General features: G+C 32.8%; 1 protein-coding gene across 2 annotated transcripts in view; it reads right to left on the bottom strand.

Moving 5' to 3' along the window:
* Positions 1 to 16,664, bottom strand: part of LOC113515212 (WW domain-containing protein tag-325-like) — a 178,256-nt gene that overhangs the window by 119,006 nt on the left and 42,586 nt on the right. The gene's annotated exons all lie outside the window — the stretch shown is intronic.

The following is a 16,664-nucleotide window of genomic DNA, read 5'->3' as shown; positions in this document are numbered from 1 at the left end:
GAGCTTTTAACAATGTAAATTTAACAGTTCTATCTTCGATTTTATCCTCATTTCTTCCAATGAAACTTATCGAATGGATTTATAATTTTCTTAGTAATAGAGAAGTGTATGTTAAAGTAAATAGTAAATTAATAGGACCTAGGTTAAGCTCTAAAGGAGTATGTCAAGGTGGTATTCTAAGCCCGCTACTATATATTTTATATATCTATAAACTTAATTCAATTTTAGGAAACAGTGGGTATGGCAGAAGAAGCATGAAAGTAAGATAAATGCTGTACAGATGAGAGCTTTGAGAAGTATGTGTGGTATTACTTTAAAAGATAGAGTAAGAAACAGTGTGATCAGAGAGAAGTGTGGACTGAAAGTCGATGTAGTGACCAAAATCGAAAAAGGAATGTTGCGTTGGTTTGGTCATTTGGAGAGGATGGATGAAAGAAGAATTACGAAAGAGATTTATCGAGCAAGAATGAATGGAGATGTCGGTAGGGGCCGCCCTAGACGGACGTATGTCGACCAAATAGGCGACGTGCTGAAGAAGGGCCAAATTAAAAGTACCCGTAACCGACGAGCGTGTATGACAAGATTGATGAATGTGGAAGAAGCGAAAGAGGTTTGTTTGAATCGAAGCATTTGGCGTTCCATTGTTTCTGCCTACCCTAATGGGAGACAGGCGTGACAGATATGTATGTATGTATGAAACAGTGTGAACAACTTGCAATTTGCCGATGATTTATTAATTTATATAAAAGGAAAGAATATTATTGATATGCAATTAGTGTTAAATGAGTCATTAAAAAGACTTGAGAAATATTTTTCTCTTCTTTCCCTCGATATTAGTTTAACCAAAAGTAAAGTAGTTGTTTTTCATCAAGTTCATAAATATGTTCCATTAATGAATATTATATATAATAATCAAACTCTTCCAACAGACTGTAGCGTTAAATTTCTGGGGGTAATTTTTCATCAAAATTTAAAATGGGATCTATACGTTGATTGCTTAGTAGATCGTGCTTTAAGAGCCACTAATATAATAAGATCTGTAATTGGTCGTAACTGGGGAGCTGATCCTAAAATTATCCTTTTACTATACAAATCTCTTGTTAGAAGTAATTTTGATTACGCTTTCTTTTGTTATGCCTCAGAACATAAATTAGTAGAAAAACTCGAAAAAATTCAAAATATGAATTTAAGACTTATTTTAGGTGCTATGTATACTTCTCCAATTATCTCAATGCAAGTAGAATGTAATTTGCCTCCTATCCTTCTTCGTTTCGAATACCTAAAACTCAAATTTCTCTTCAAAGTTTTTTCAGTTTCCAATAACCCACTCATACTCAAATTATTAAATTGCCCCATTTCTATGTTTTTGAATAAAACTATTGTCAATGATTTGAATTTACGAGATGAATATAACATCTATAGTAGTAAGATACTTCCTTGTTATAATGGCCTTTATGAGAGTAAGTTCTGTAAAATCAAAATTGTTATACGTAAAGACATAAAAGAAAAGCACGATATGTATGAGACTTTATCAGAATTTATTGACTACAGGCAGATATATACAGATGGTTCCAAAAATGCACTTAGCACTTCAGTGGCTTTTTACGATTTGTCAAATAGATTTGGTCACGGTTATAAAATTTCAACTTTGGCTAGTATTTACACAGCAGAAGCAAAAGCTATATTTTTAGCATTAGAATACATAGAAAAACAGATACTATATTCGAAATGGATTATAATTACAGATAGTATGAGTGTTCTTATGGCATTAAAAAATAACACATTCATTTCATCATCAAACTACTTAATTCAAGAAATTCGTAATAAATATTATCATCTCTGTACTATATATGGAAAAGATATTATCTTCATCTGGACCCCTTCACATATTGGAGTGTTTGGGAATGAACAAGTAGACACTTTGGCTAAAATTATTAATTCAAGTGCTGCTCGTGTTCAAGATTTACCCCTTTGTTACTCAGATTGTAGTATTGGAATACATAAAATCGTTACAACTAAATGGGAGGAGCATTGGACTCAAATATTACAGACTAAAGGCAAATGGTACCGCAAAATTAATTGGCGTATTGGAAAACCGTGGTTCTGCAAAGGAAAGGACACAAACAGAAAATTTTACACCAATATTTGTAGATTACGAATCGGCCACGGACATTTCAACGAACACCTGCACCGAATGGGCATGATCGCTTCCCCATCATGCACATGGTGTAACTCAAATACAGCCCAATCTCTACATCACCTTTTTTTTGATTGCTCTGAATTTGTCATTCAAAGACACATTATGTTTGACGAACTTAGGATTATCTTCAAAAAACCCGAAAATATCCCGCACTCAATCCCGATTCTCTTAAGATTTCCTTCTTGTTTCAAAGCTATTTTCACTTATATTACTACAACATTCAAGGAGCTATAAGAATACTTTTATTGAATTGCAAGACAATGATTTTTTATAATTATTTATTTTTAATTTGATAAATCCACTGGTTTAAGAAAACTCAAGAAAAGATATTTATGAAAATGTACTTACCGGATTTGACAAATGAAATATTGAAGATTACGACAATAATTGAAGCGACATTAGAAAAATAAAATTCCAGACAAATTATCTTTTTGAAGACTAGGCAGCATGGTCTCCGACCTTAGCCTGTTCCAAACGGAACAAACGTACTAAAAAAAAAAAAAAAAAACAATTGCTGCATGTTTTTAGCGGGAAAATGCCAGAGATATAATAAGAAATTAATTAATGTGTGCTACTTTATTCAAACTTTATTAGTTATTCTTCAAAACATGTTTTTTTTTTTTAAATAAGGTAAAAAAGTATACAATACAACAATATTATATTATAGAGATAGTGTCTCCATAGGAATGCTTCGTGAAAACCGGGTCAACTTTTTCATACAATTTTCCGTGATAAATAGTTGAGGATTGAGTTTTTGTCACCTAATTAGACAATTAGCTAATAAAAAGATGACCCGTTTTTAAGATTTGATGCTCTATCTATATAATCTAAAACACCAATTTATTTAAAACTATACCTCCATCATTTCCCGCTAAAAATTAAATAAATAAACATCAGTAGCATACTTCCTTGGATAATAGAATAGCACTTTGTTCAAACTTACAGGATACGAGTTATTCCTCACAACGGAAGACTAATTTATGTCAATTGAAAGTAACAACTACAAAAAAAAAAAAACATACCGAGCCGAAATTAACCGCATTACTTTATCTCCGCAGTATAATTTTATTAGCTCTGTAGTCTGTTCCGTAAACATCCAGTAACCAGCTGTGTTACCATCTCTGTCTTTATTGTGTAAAAAGAGCAGGATATCGTGGTTGCGAGCATTCTTGACATTTCGTACTTACGTCAGACGTCATACGTAAATGCGAGAATAGGAATGCACCATCGATTAATTAGGAATTACATAGAAGAAATGATAAAATAAAAACTGAAAATCATATGGTTGCCTCCTTTCTTCTTATGCAAATATAATTAGTATAAAGAGGTCCAAAGATACACCATCATTTGATATTTTTCTCAATTCATAGCAGACTAGTGTATAGAAAATGTTTGATTATGTCAATTATTTGTCAATGACAAATTTTATATTATATATTCGACACAGTTTATGTAGAAAGTATGCAAGAAGATTGTATTTGAATTTGGTAGGGTTATACGGCCGTATAACATTTTCTATACACTAGCCTGCTATGATTGACAATTTTATCACTCCTTCTATGTAATTCCTTGTTCTTAGATTAATACTCAAACCGTATCTTCTATAAAAGTAGATGAAATGTGAAACTTTATTTACACAGTTATTTTTTTATGCCATACAACCACACGTACAAAAATGCTATATTTTCAGTATCTTTTCCAAACTTTACTCGTCAATTAATAATTAAGATTGTGTCCCACAAATAAAAACCGACTTTTATACATATGTAGTGTTTATATGTAGATTTATATGTTGTAAAACCAGTTATTTTGATTTAAAAACTAAAATGCTGAAGCGATTTTGATAAAATTTCTATGCGACCAACCTATAAATATATCATTTCAGACCAAAGAAAGAATTTTCCAAATCGGTTTGCAATGAACGGAGTTCATTTCATTTTCATTTAAGAGTTTCCTCTTGTCGGTGCAACTAATTCATGCATCTTCCTCCAGCCAGCTCTATCCCAGGCCATATACTTTATCTCCCTATACGACATGATGCCTAGTGTTTCCTTTATCTGTCCTACCTACTACATGAGTTAATCCTCGGTCTTCCTCTTTTGTCCTCTATCTTTCCTTCTACTATGCTCTTAAAAAAATCGTCATGTGGTATAAGGTGGCCCAGCATTTTGCCTCTTCTATTCTCTATTGTTTTAATTAATGTTCTCTTCTCGTTTACTTTTTTTAGGACTTCCTCGTTCGTTAGTTAACGGAGTTATAAAACACAAATTTAAGAAATACAACAGAATCGAGAATGTCCTTTTTGGAAGTCGGTTGATAAAAAAATTGTTACGTTTTCTAATTCCAATACGTAGAGGCAGAATAAAAAGTGCCTCGGTCTGTTTGTATCAACGCAACGACCGACATTATTTTAAACATTAATTATGTATTCAGTAAACTAAGAAAGTTTTCTGTTTGACCTTGCACCACTTACCTACTGATATTTTGTTTTAAAAAAAACTTTTTTTTTATAAACAGACTAGACTTAGACTAAGTGTTTCATAATTCAACTCACAAATTTGCAACTTAACTTTTTTTTTAATTTTATAAATGCTAAATACCTTTAACAAAACCAATCAGGTAATCTTGTCTTAATACATTAAATTCTAAATGTCGGTACAGTACATAGTACGAACAAGGTAGTTACACGTAACGCTCAGAGCGTAACGTATCTGATATGGAAATATATGGATAAACAGTAGACACCTGGATAGGCTGTGTGAGTCGACGTCGACGAGTTTGTATAGAAATAGTTTCTAAAACCATCCGCTAGAGGCGCTAGTTTTCGATACAAATTAGTGACGTAATGCTAACTCCTATGATCCTTGCTGTCGACTGCCACACTTTAAATACTTAATAATTATTTATTATATAATAATTAAGTATATTTATAATAAATTCGTAGTAGACTGCGAAGGGTATAAGGTACTTTTAATTCAAATTACATAGACAAAGCAGTAGATATGACTAGTATGAAATAAATACGAAGCCCATAAACTGTCAAAACACATTTTTACAATAAGATTTTTATGACTCTGTCATTGTCTTTTCTTTTAGATAGACTAGTTTCTCACCATGTATGAGAATTTTTATTTATAACTAATATTTGGCCACAACTTTATATATATGGGAATAGGTAACCAATTCAAAAGCATACATCAAATTTCAAGTTAAGACCTTCAGGAATAACTGTAGAAACTGCATTTAATTTCGTTTACTAATTTTTGCATGTAGTGATGTCAGAACAAACATATCGACAGACAGACGAAAATTTATATGTATACTAGCCTGCTATGAATTAACAATTTTATCACTCCTTCTATGTAATTCTTTGTTCTTAGATTACGCTTTATGCTAAATATTTAAATCATCTCCACGGGCGTTACGTGTTATCGCGCTGGGCGTTGCGCGTTACGTTCTTGTCTATGCTCGGCTTTACGTATTTTTCAATAGAGTTTAAAATGGCGGTTCCCTATTAATTTTTTTTTTTAAATAAAGGCTGTTTACTATGGAACTTTATAAAAATTTATCCTGAATATCTCCCAGCAAACTTTTTGTGATTGACTGTTTCTATTCAACCGACTTAAAATAGCAGGGAGTTTTCAATTCGGTTGTATTTTTTTTTGTTACCTTATAACTCCGTTGAAAAATTTACTTAAAAAAAACAGAAATTAAAAAGAAGGTTTATTTTCAACCGACTCAAAAAAATGAGGTTATTAATTCGATTGTATTTTTTTACGTTTGTTACCTCATAACTCCGTCAGTTCTTAACCGATTTGAAAAATTAAATTTTTATCTGAAAGGATATACTTAGAGATTGGTGCTGTAAAAATTTTATCAAAATCGTTTCAATAGTTTAATTTTTAAATCTAAATAACTGGTTTTACCGCAATGAAATAACGAAATATTTTGTGGAACACAATTTTAATTATTGAATCCTCATGAAAAAGTAAACCATGAAAAATACCCATAGAAAGCATAGTATATTTTATGTTTATAGTGCTAGTTCGTCTCAATAGGCGATAGATATCACTTTCCACAAATTAGGCATTTAACCTCTAAATTCCTTATTCATAAAAACTAAAACGTTCTATTTTAGCTAATAGTGTTTTGTCTCTGTCTTTCATATTGAGAAATTAGTGCAAAAGAAAAGGGCAGAATACTTCAAAGTCACTTTAGGCTTTATGAGAGGTATGACGTTTTTATGAATGAGAGGGTTAGCCCTTTTGTCATACCCAATTGTACAAAAACAAAAAAAAAAGATCATAACCATCATTCTGTGCAACCATTTAGCTTTTAAAAATAATAAAGATTTAAATCATATAAAAATCCTTGACTCGAAATCACCATTCTGTGCTCTCTTTAATGATCCACAAAATTAAGTAATATTAACATTTAAGTGCATTCTATGCGCATACAAAAAAATATATATAACAAAGTACATAGTGCAAGCGAGGCCGACCATTCACTCGCTCTTTGGAGACTAGCGATTTCGCCACACAACTGCAATGTAAGTAATAAATGGATGTAAATAATTATTATTAACTTGTTACAGTTTTATAATAAAGTGTAATCGGAAACCACATCACTAGATACGGATCGTTTGCACAAATCATTATGCTCTACATGTAAGCAGGTATTATATTATTTATTGCAATTTCAACACGAAATGGCAGAGGGAGTTATTGTAAGTGCAGACTACCAGTCCCATTGCTATTTATATACCCCGTCAGGTCGACTTCCACGTGGTCGCCCCTGGAAACCATCGTGCTGAATTCCAGGTGTATTTATCACGATGGGCTAACTGATAGACCCCCGATAGACTGACCAAAAGACACGGTCCTGAACCACCTGCATCCACTGACTCCCTGTAATGCATTTGAGGTTGTCACTCCATCTAGTGAGGGGGGTAGGTCGTTCTACACTGTGTTTGCCCGAACGGGGTCACCCGTCAAGAACCTTATCTTACTTAATATAATAAAACCAATCAATCCACGTCGACACGTCGGCAATAAAGAAGCAGGTATGTGGGTACTATTTACATGCAAATTTTTTCATCGCGTTAGGTGTCGATAGTATATTTAAAATATAATAAAATTGTAACTAGACAGTGTTTGTACATGGGAGATAATTATAAAAAAGTTGTATAGTGGATCTTAAAAAGATCAAAAAATCTCAAAACAATAGTTTTTAGATATTTTGTCTGTATATGACTAACTGCGGATTTCACAGTAGTATTTAAGAAGGTTTAATTTAAAATTTCATGTATGTTTTATTTTGTAACGCCATCTAGTAGCAGTTTATTTCATTGATTTTTCTACAACAATAAATAATAACATAACAAAATAATTTTTAGGTTATTCTTTGCTTTTTATCTCTTCACGTTTAACGATTCAATCTAGTTTAGAAAGTATTTGATGTTAGTATATGCTAGTGGTAGCTCAGCAGTTCAGCAGTGGACAGATTATGGCTTAACTGATGATGATGATGGTAAAAAAACTATAATATGCACAGTTTTTATTTATGTAATAATGTAAATATATAATTTTATATTACATGAGAAAAACCAATTCTTAATTTAAGTCAAAAACATTTACTAAATATGGCACATTTTTAAATCACATGCTACACTGATAAAGTATGAACATTTTTTTTCTTTTAAAAAATATAAACTAGTCCAATGTTACTTTTGTCTGATTATTTTTTGTCCATTTTTATTATATTTGATGCTTAAGACTTGACGTCCGCTGCAATTATAACGTAAAAAAGTCTTCGTATGAAATCTTTGCAACATACACGTGGTATGTTTATTGAATGTGAAAATTTTACACTACGAAATACCTAGGTAAATATTTTAAGATCTACGTTATTACTTTGAACAGAAGCATATTTTAAATATTAATTTTTTTATCGTTTTAATACTTCTACTTGGTTGCATATATTCATATTCAGTTCCGTTAATATGAAGACAGTGCCGACTCTTAAAATACAATATCTATAGTGATTACTTACTCTGTGGTAGACATATGAATTGTGATCTATGATCTAGATATTATTACTCAATCATAATGACGCTAAGCTCACAATAATGGCACTCTTTACCAACAAACAATACAATAGGTACATAACCTCTATATAACCAGGATGATCTTCAAAGCAAGGGCGAACCACAATTGGCATCTTCCTGCGAGCTCCCCTCCGCTTCCTGTCATCGTGGCTTTTTATAACGATACCATTGTATTGTATGGGCATTAAGGTTGAAATTGCGATGGCAATATACACAATAATAAATCAGGGATGTGTAGTCACAGATTGTCGTTTGGCTTTTTATAGAACAGAGGTAGTTAGTATTTTATTTTACATCTAATTACGAGTATACGTATACTCTAGCTTTTACCCGCGACTTCGTCCGCGTAACCGTAATGTTTACTAACCGGGATAAAAAGTAATCTATATCCTCAGATTATACCTATATCCTCCATTCCATATAATACGTGTATATCAAATTTCAAAGAGATTGCTAAAGTCGTTAAGCCGATATAATGTAACAAACAAACTTACTTTCACATTTATAATATTAGTCAGAATACCGCATAAAAATGAGAATATTAGAGATTTTATGAAATACCTATCACGGAAGATGTCGTACGACATACGTATACATACGCTGACGTCAGCACATAACAGTACAATAATAAATATTGAGTTACTAAGACCTAATTCGCCATATAAACTGCAACCGACTTAAAAAACAGAATTTCCTATTCTCGATTCATTTGTATATTTTTATATTTGTTACCCAATAACTACGTCATTTATAAACCGAATTGTAAAATTATTTTTTTAACTGAAAGGATATGCTTTCAGATTGTTTTTAAATAAAAATAACTGGGTTTTCCATGATAAAAGTGGATTTTTTTTGGAACACAATTTTAAATTGTGTGGAGCATTTAATAATCACTTGTTCCGTGAGGACAAGCTATCATCTGATACCACCACAACAAATACAACAAAAACTCATGTATAACGAAGGAGCCTGGAAATTCTAGACACCAGAGAGGCGACAATTTCACACGAGTAGTAATAGATATAGGTATACATATATATCGCAATAATATGATTCTACAAATTTCCATAATTACGTATCAAGTATACAAGGAAAATGGTTGCGTTTTTTTATGCTGACATGATTATGTAGGCATTCCGTAAAATGCTATTAAATATGTATATATTATATATAAGCAAGCATATAACATGAACATTAATTTATTTTATTGTGTTGGTACTTCTAGATAATTGCACAGATTTACTTCAACAATATTAATATAAGGGCACTGCCGCCTCTAAAAAATAGTTAATAAATGAATTTTTATTTAAATAATTATTTTAAACATTGTAATTAGCTCTCTTATTAAAAAATTTGCAGATTTTTGCTGTCATGACTGTGCAATCACTCCATAAAATGCTATTAAATAATAATAAATACTCAGAATTGTATAACACCATGAATATTCATTTATTTTAATATGTTGATACTTATAGGTGGTTACATAGATTTGTCTTTTAATTTCGTAAATATAAAGGCAGTGTGCTCATTGCCAAATAAAAACAGGCAGTGTACCGACTCTTAAATAAAAAGAAAAGTAATAGGACTGAGCCTACACAGCTATAGTCTTCAATTAAAAAATAAAAAAGCAAATTACTCTGTGCAAATAACTGTTAAAATCTGTGGGTAGCATAGATTAAGGATAAATACCTACAACACGAACCAGCCCTTTCAACGTTTTCTTTTTTTTTTGCTAGTATAAACAGACAAGACAAAAGAATATTTTAAAGCTGGGTCATTGTTAGTTTGGCACTGTTTTCTCGCTATTAATCGCATAGATAAACAAATGTTCATTATAGCTATCAAATGGAAAATTTATCTATCGATATATACGTTCTCGCTACCATTGATATAAAACGTTTCTATCGATATATCTAATTGTTACATATTTATGTAGATAAGCTGAAAATATAAATACGACCCAATTTAGAAATGTACATTTTCCAAATTCACCTGAACAAAGATGGAAATTAGAACTCAGTTAGTTAGTTAGTCAGTCAGTAAAGCAACATGGCTATTAATGCATTATGCATAATGAAGTATATATTAAAATTACATATAAATACATATACATACATACATACATATCTGTCACGCCTGTCTCCCATTAGGGCAGGCAGAAACAATGGAACGCCAAATGCTTCGACTCAAACAAACCTCTTTCGCATCTTCCACATTCATAAATACATATATATATTTTTATTACTTTAATTTATATCTTATTTATCATATCTATGGTGATAATAGCTTGATATTATTATTTACGTTTGTGCATCATACCTATACCTTATATAGATAGAGCAACTCGATGCTCTGAAGAACAAGTAATCACTACATAGCTAAGGTACGAGCTATGTACAAAGTATAAAAATTAGGACAACTTTTAGTCTAGTCAAATAATTTTTTTACTTATTTGTTTGTTACTTTCTAAAGTCGACAAGAATTTTAAAATTCGTGCAATTTTTCAGATGGAGATGAACATTGGCTATTTTTATCCCAGTAAAGCAACATATCTCAGTCACGCGGACAAAGTCGCCGGTTAAAACTAGTAAATAAATAAATAAAATTAATACTAGATATTGTTTATATGTGGCCATGTGGTCGCGGCATAGAATAGGCCACACCTTCCTGTCCCGTGGGTGTCATAAAAGGCGACTAAAAGAGTGCGAGGGATGGGCAGCAGCGTCCCTCTTAAAACATCAATAAAGCCTAACTGCGGTTGCCAATGTGCCTGCCAAGCGTGGCAATTACTAGCAAAGCCCCCAAGGGGGAGGCTTATGTTCAGAAGTGGTTAACTAAACGCTGATATGATGATGACTGTCTATCTGCGTAAGAAATTTTATTGAAATCCGTTCTACGTAACTAACCAGTTAAAGTTTTATATAACGTATTATTTATTACTGTTCTATTATAAAATACATCGCATATAACACGTATTGAGTAAACTTCGACACTGCTGCTACCTATACATTTAGCATTTGGTCTATTGCCAAAACATATTTTATTAATTAACTAGTAATGTTAACATTCAGTCATAGACAACCGTTATCCTCAATATCATAGAGTAATGCAATCATTACGATCACTCTCTGCAAAATGAATCTCTATCTAAGGTTATAAAAATCTATTAATTTCCAAACACATATTACATGCAGCAATCAATCAATCTTTACCTTATTGCAAAAAAATATATTATTTAATTCCTGCGAATTAATTGTTTCAAATGAATTAAAGACATTAGCAGTACTTTTTTATGTAGAATAATTAGGTAATTAAGGTCATAGATGAAGACATTCATTTCTTAATAGACATTCAAAATTTCAAATGACTCGTGCCGCGTTGTTTTAAAAATCGAATTTAAAATTTCGAATATCGATAATATTGTTTTTATTTTTTTTATGCAAATCGTGAGGCGAAAGGATGATTAAAATAATAATCTAACGGATCTGCAGTAATTATATTAGGTAACAAGATAAACAAAAGGTTACATTATACATTAATTTTATTATATAAAAACGACGCCATTTTGGTTACGACTTATGTTGTAGACTTATGTGATAATAAACTTGAATGATCAAGCACAATAATTCATCATGCAGAACTATGTAACACATTAATCCTCATTAGGTAAAAACAAATACATATTTATCAAAGAAATGGGTGTTCGATTTCATAATATAGTTTCAACATTTTCATACTAATAAAATAAATAAATACACATATAAATCACATAAATTAACAATAGATAACACATTACGGAAAATTTGAATATAAAAAACGCATGCACATGAGTTTTAGATATTAAATTATATATATTTAATTATTAATATATTTAATAATTATTATTATTAAATATTTAATTATTAATAATTATTAATAATATATATAATTATTAATAATTATTATTAAGATATTTAATTATTAATATAAAAATTCCTAACATATCGATTACTAGCTTTTTGCCCACTATTTCCTCAGATTTCAGAAGTGGGAAAACCAATGAAATTTGTTTATTTCCCAATGGCGTATCAAGGTGAAATATACCTACACCAGTTTCTAATCTAGACTTTCAGGAATAAAACTATGATAACTGCATCAACTGCATGCATTTATGTGCAACAATTTTTGCGTAATGCTGGAATAAAGATACAGACAGATAGCCGGACAGATAATATTTATAAAAAATATTGTTTTGCCATCCATTGGTCTTATTAAGACCCCTCACATAGATATATTCCATGTAAAAACTATCTATGGAATCGCAATAAAAAAAAAAAAAAACATACACAATACACAACAAAATCGCGTGCAAGTAAAAGTTATGCGAAATATATTCTATAATATATTGAGTTATGTGTTTTGAGCTTTATATATGATACGTACTACCGGAAATTGCTTTTACGAAGATACTTTTTAAATGTTTGCTATCGGCCAGCACTATTAGGTGCATTAGTTGCATAAAAAACGAAATAAAAAATACAAGTCATCACTGACTGGTCAGAAATGCGTACATAATTAATTAACTTAAATACTTTATGTTTATATGGCTTTTTAGTCTCTCATTATACCATCATTATGTATTTGAATTTCGAAGATGGAATAGCGTTCTGAATTGTGGAATTTACATGTTTAAAAGCAAAAGTTTTTGCTTTTAAATAAGCAGTTTACTCCGTAAAAAACGGCTATTACTATCGTAAAAAAATATTAAGTATTGGACCAAAACAGGAATACGCTTTATCAATTATGAAAATCGATTTAGACTTTAATGACGTATTGGTGTAACATGTTAGGTGTAAAATGATTGAAAACTGTAAACTTGCTGAAAATAAGCCTTCCTCATAAGGAGAGTTTTGCCAATAGTTGCCACACTTGGCAGACGGGTTGGCAACCGCAGTTAGGCTTTGGTAATATTTTAAGAAGAATGTTGCAGCCCATCCCTCGACCATTAAGTTCTCTGGCCATTAAGGTGGCCCATTCTGAGCCGAGACCATAAGACGGATCAATCGACGATCTAGAAACAGACTTATAATAAATTAGTTTAAATAAAAACCAGTTTATACCTAATTCTGACATAAAATTGACTGGTCCTTGGAATAATTTTGCTGTTATATCAATTTTTTTTTTTAAATTTTAGTCATTGACAATGGTAATATGGATTCGATGCCAATACCTCTTATCTGGACGGAAATTATTATCAATTGAGATTGTTAACAATTGTTAGAAACAGAGTCTAATAGCTCCATCAGTAGCAATGTACCTTATCATGTCCACCTCACTGACCATTCCCGTTGGAAACCACAGTGGTTAATTTTTATGGAATTCATTACGATGGACTAAATAATTTGCTTTTTATTCGTCTACGCTTCGTAATCTATGTCACATGACTGAACAACACGGGAGTGACAGTTTACGAGGCACTCGCGCCATTGTTTTTTGCTTGTCAATTACTTTTTTTTCTTGTCTATAGTCGAGCTGCCATCATCTTTTTTTGCATTGTCATGTCTATATTAATAAAGGAAACTAAATTTATCATTTTTATTTTACAAATAAATGATCCTAAATTAAAATCATTAATCTATCATCGCTCACTGGTGCCCCGGCAGTTTATACTAATAACGCAAGCGGGGTTACAATTAAATGAAATGAAATGATTTTATTTTGTTAGAATATATGTGGTTTTAGATGGAAGAGGTTTACATTTCCCATATACAATGTTTATATATCAAAATGCGTCGTACTCAGTTATTATAAACGTATGCTGTCGGTCCATTGACCGTCACAGAAGAATGAAAATACCTGGAACCAGTGAACCGAGACTTTCCGCTTGTCATTCGATGAGATCTGATTCTAAACTAATGTAACATTATATTTTTTACTGACTTTATACTGCTAGCTATTTCGTATGGGTTTCAGATGTGCATGAACACTTTTGAAATCAATGAAATAAAACATACACCAGTTTTTAAGTTTTGAAAACTGCATCCAATTTTTTTTTATACAACGAAGTTATTTTGTCCTCATGGTCTCGGCATACCATAACCCACCTCTTCCTTTCCCGTGGGTGTACTAAGAGGCGACTAAGGGAGGGCGAGGGATGGGCAGCAGTGTCCCTCTTAAAACATCTCCAAAGCCTAACTGCGGTTGCCAATCCGAGTTCCAAGCGGGCATCTATTGACAGAACCCTACAAGGGGAAGGCTTATGTTCAGCAGTGTACAGTGACAGTTAAAGCCTGATATGATGATGATGATGAAAGTGGCAAACAAGCATACACCCAGTCTAATGATGAACGGTCACTGTAGTCTATGGATGCCTGTAATACTAGGGATAATCACGTGTGCGTTTCCGACCTTGAAGCAAATTTAATTCACCCTTTTTGAAGAACCTTATACTTTAATATATAGGGAAAACCAGTAAATCACACGCACCCTAAACTACCACATCACGAAAATACTAATGCAGTAGTTTCTGCGCAATGCCGGAACAAACATACAGACATAGAGACGGACTAAATTTTCTAATTAATAATATTTTACTATTCTTATTTAGACCCCCTCATATTATTTTTTTCTTAAATAACTTGCATGTACAGACATCGTGTCGTTGTCAGCAAAAGGAAACAAATACAAAAGTCGTTTGCTTGGGTACCCCTGTCCTATTCGTGTTTCTACCGTGAAGCAGTTGTGTTTGCATGGCTGTGTTTCGGTTTGAAAAGTGGCATATGCAGTGAATTTACATGGTACAGAGGAATAACACCTGAGTGCGGGGAAAGGGATTGTTAGTAATGTAAACTGAGAATCCCATTGCTAGCAATATACTCAAGCAGGTCGACCTCCTCGCGGTTCTCCCTGGAAACTATCATGGTCAATTCCTGATAAATTCATCATGATGGGCTAACTGGCCTGTTTTCATTCTCATCTATCATCCTTCACTGGTGCTCCGCCAGCGTATCCCGTTAGCGCAGGCGGGGTTACCATACCATTTTCACCATCAACAAATGGTATCAACAAACAAGGGTATCATGGACGAATCAGTATACTCTGTTATGTCCATGGTACTGCTCATGTCTGTAGACGACGGTTACCACTTTCCATCAGGTGGGCCGTCAGCTTGTTTGCCATTCTAAGTTGCATAAAAAAAACATCGTCTAGTGACAATTATATTCTGTTAGTAGTGCGAAAGGGCGTTGTAATAAAAAAAAGTACAAGCTAATTAAGGACTGGAATCTTAAACACAAAGTTTCAAAGGTTCCAGTTCTCAATTAGCTTGCACTTTTTTTTTATTACAACGCCCTTTCGCATATTCTGAACCGATTTTGACAGTTCTTTTTACAATCAATAGTCTATTCCCGTATCAAACATCATCATCATATCACTATCATCCTACTCTTATCCCAATTATTATTTGGGGTCAAATCATCATGATATCCTCAGTTAATTGTCCACTGCTGATGATAGGCCCCCCACAAGGGAACAAAACTTCTCCCTTGCCAGTAATTGCCACGTTTGACAGGCAAGTTGACAACCACAGTTACGATTTGGTGGTGTTTTTTTTCTTTTTATGGTAGATAATGGAATAGTAACCCTGTCTGCGCTATCAGTATACGCTGGCGGGGCACCAGTGACGTATTATAGGTGAGGATGAAGCCAAGTCAGTTTGCCCATCGTGATGAATTTATAAAAAATTAACCACGATGGTTTCCAGGGGGAACCACGTGGAGGTCGACCTGTTAAGATATATTGCTTGCAATGGGGCTGGTAGTCCGCTTTACTAACAATCCCTTCCCCCCGGTTGGGTAGTGTTTAAAGAGGAACGCTGCTGCTCATCCCTTAACAATTTAGTTCACTTAGTCGGCTCTAACGATACCAGCGGGAAAGAAAGGGGTGGCCCATTCTATGCCGGGACCACACGGCGTGCCACCGTGTTGAACAATCGTGTAACTTCATCACTGTAGATCACCTGACCTAACTTCAAGGTCGGGGGGAAAGGGATTGTTAGCAATGAAGTTTGACAGCCCCATTGCTAACAATATGCATTATTAGGTCGACCTACACGTAGTTCCCCCTAGAAACCATCGCGAACAATTCGTGTTGAATTCGTCACGATGGGCTAACTGACCTGTTTTATCCTCACCTATCATCCTTCACTGGTGGCCCGCCGTTTTATACCGATAGCGCGGGTGGGGTTACCATTCTATTATCATCCATTAAAAAAAACTTCACTCACTAGTGTCTCACCCACGTACCTATACGATAAGACCAGCGGGTTAACATTCCATTTTCATCCCTTAAAAAAAACTTATGTGATCATTCCCTATTAAC

This window comes from Galleria mellonella, unplaced genomic scaffold, assembly GCF_026898425.1.
Source record: "Galleria mellonella isolate WM207_F2 unplaced genomic scaffold, CSIRO_AGI_GalMel_v1 utg312, whole genome shotgun sequence".
NCBI classification, from domain to species: Eukaryota; Metazoa; Arthropoda; class Insecta; order Lepidoptera; family Pyralidae; genus Galleria; species Galleria mellonella.
Note: the sequence above shows the minus strand (reverse complement) of the source record. Positions and strands in the feature narration are given on the sequence as shown.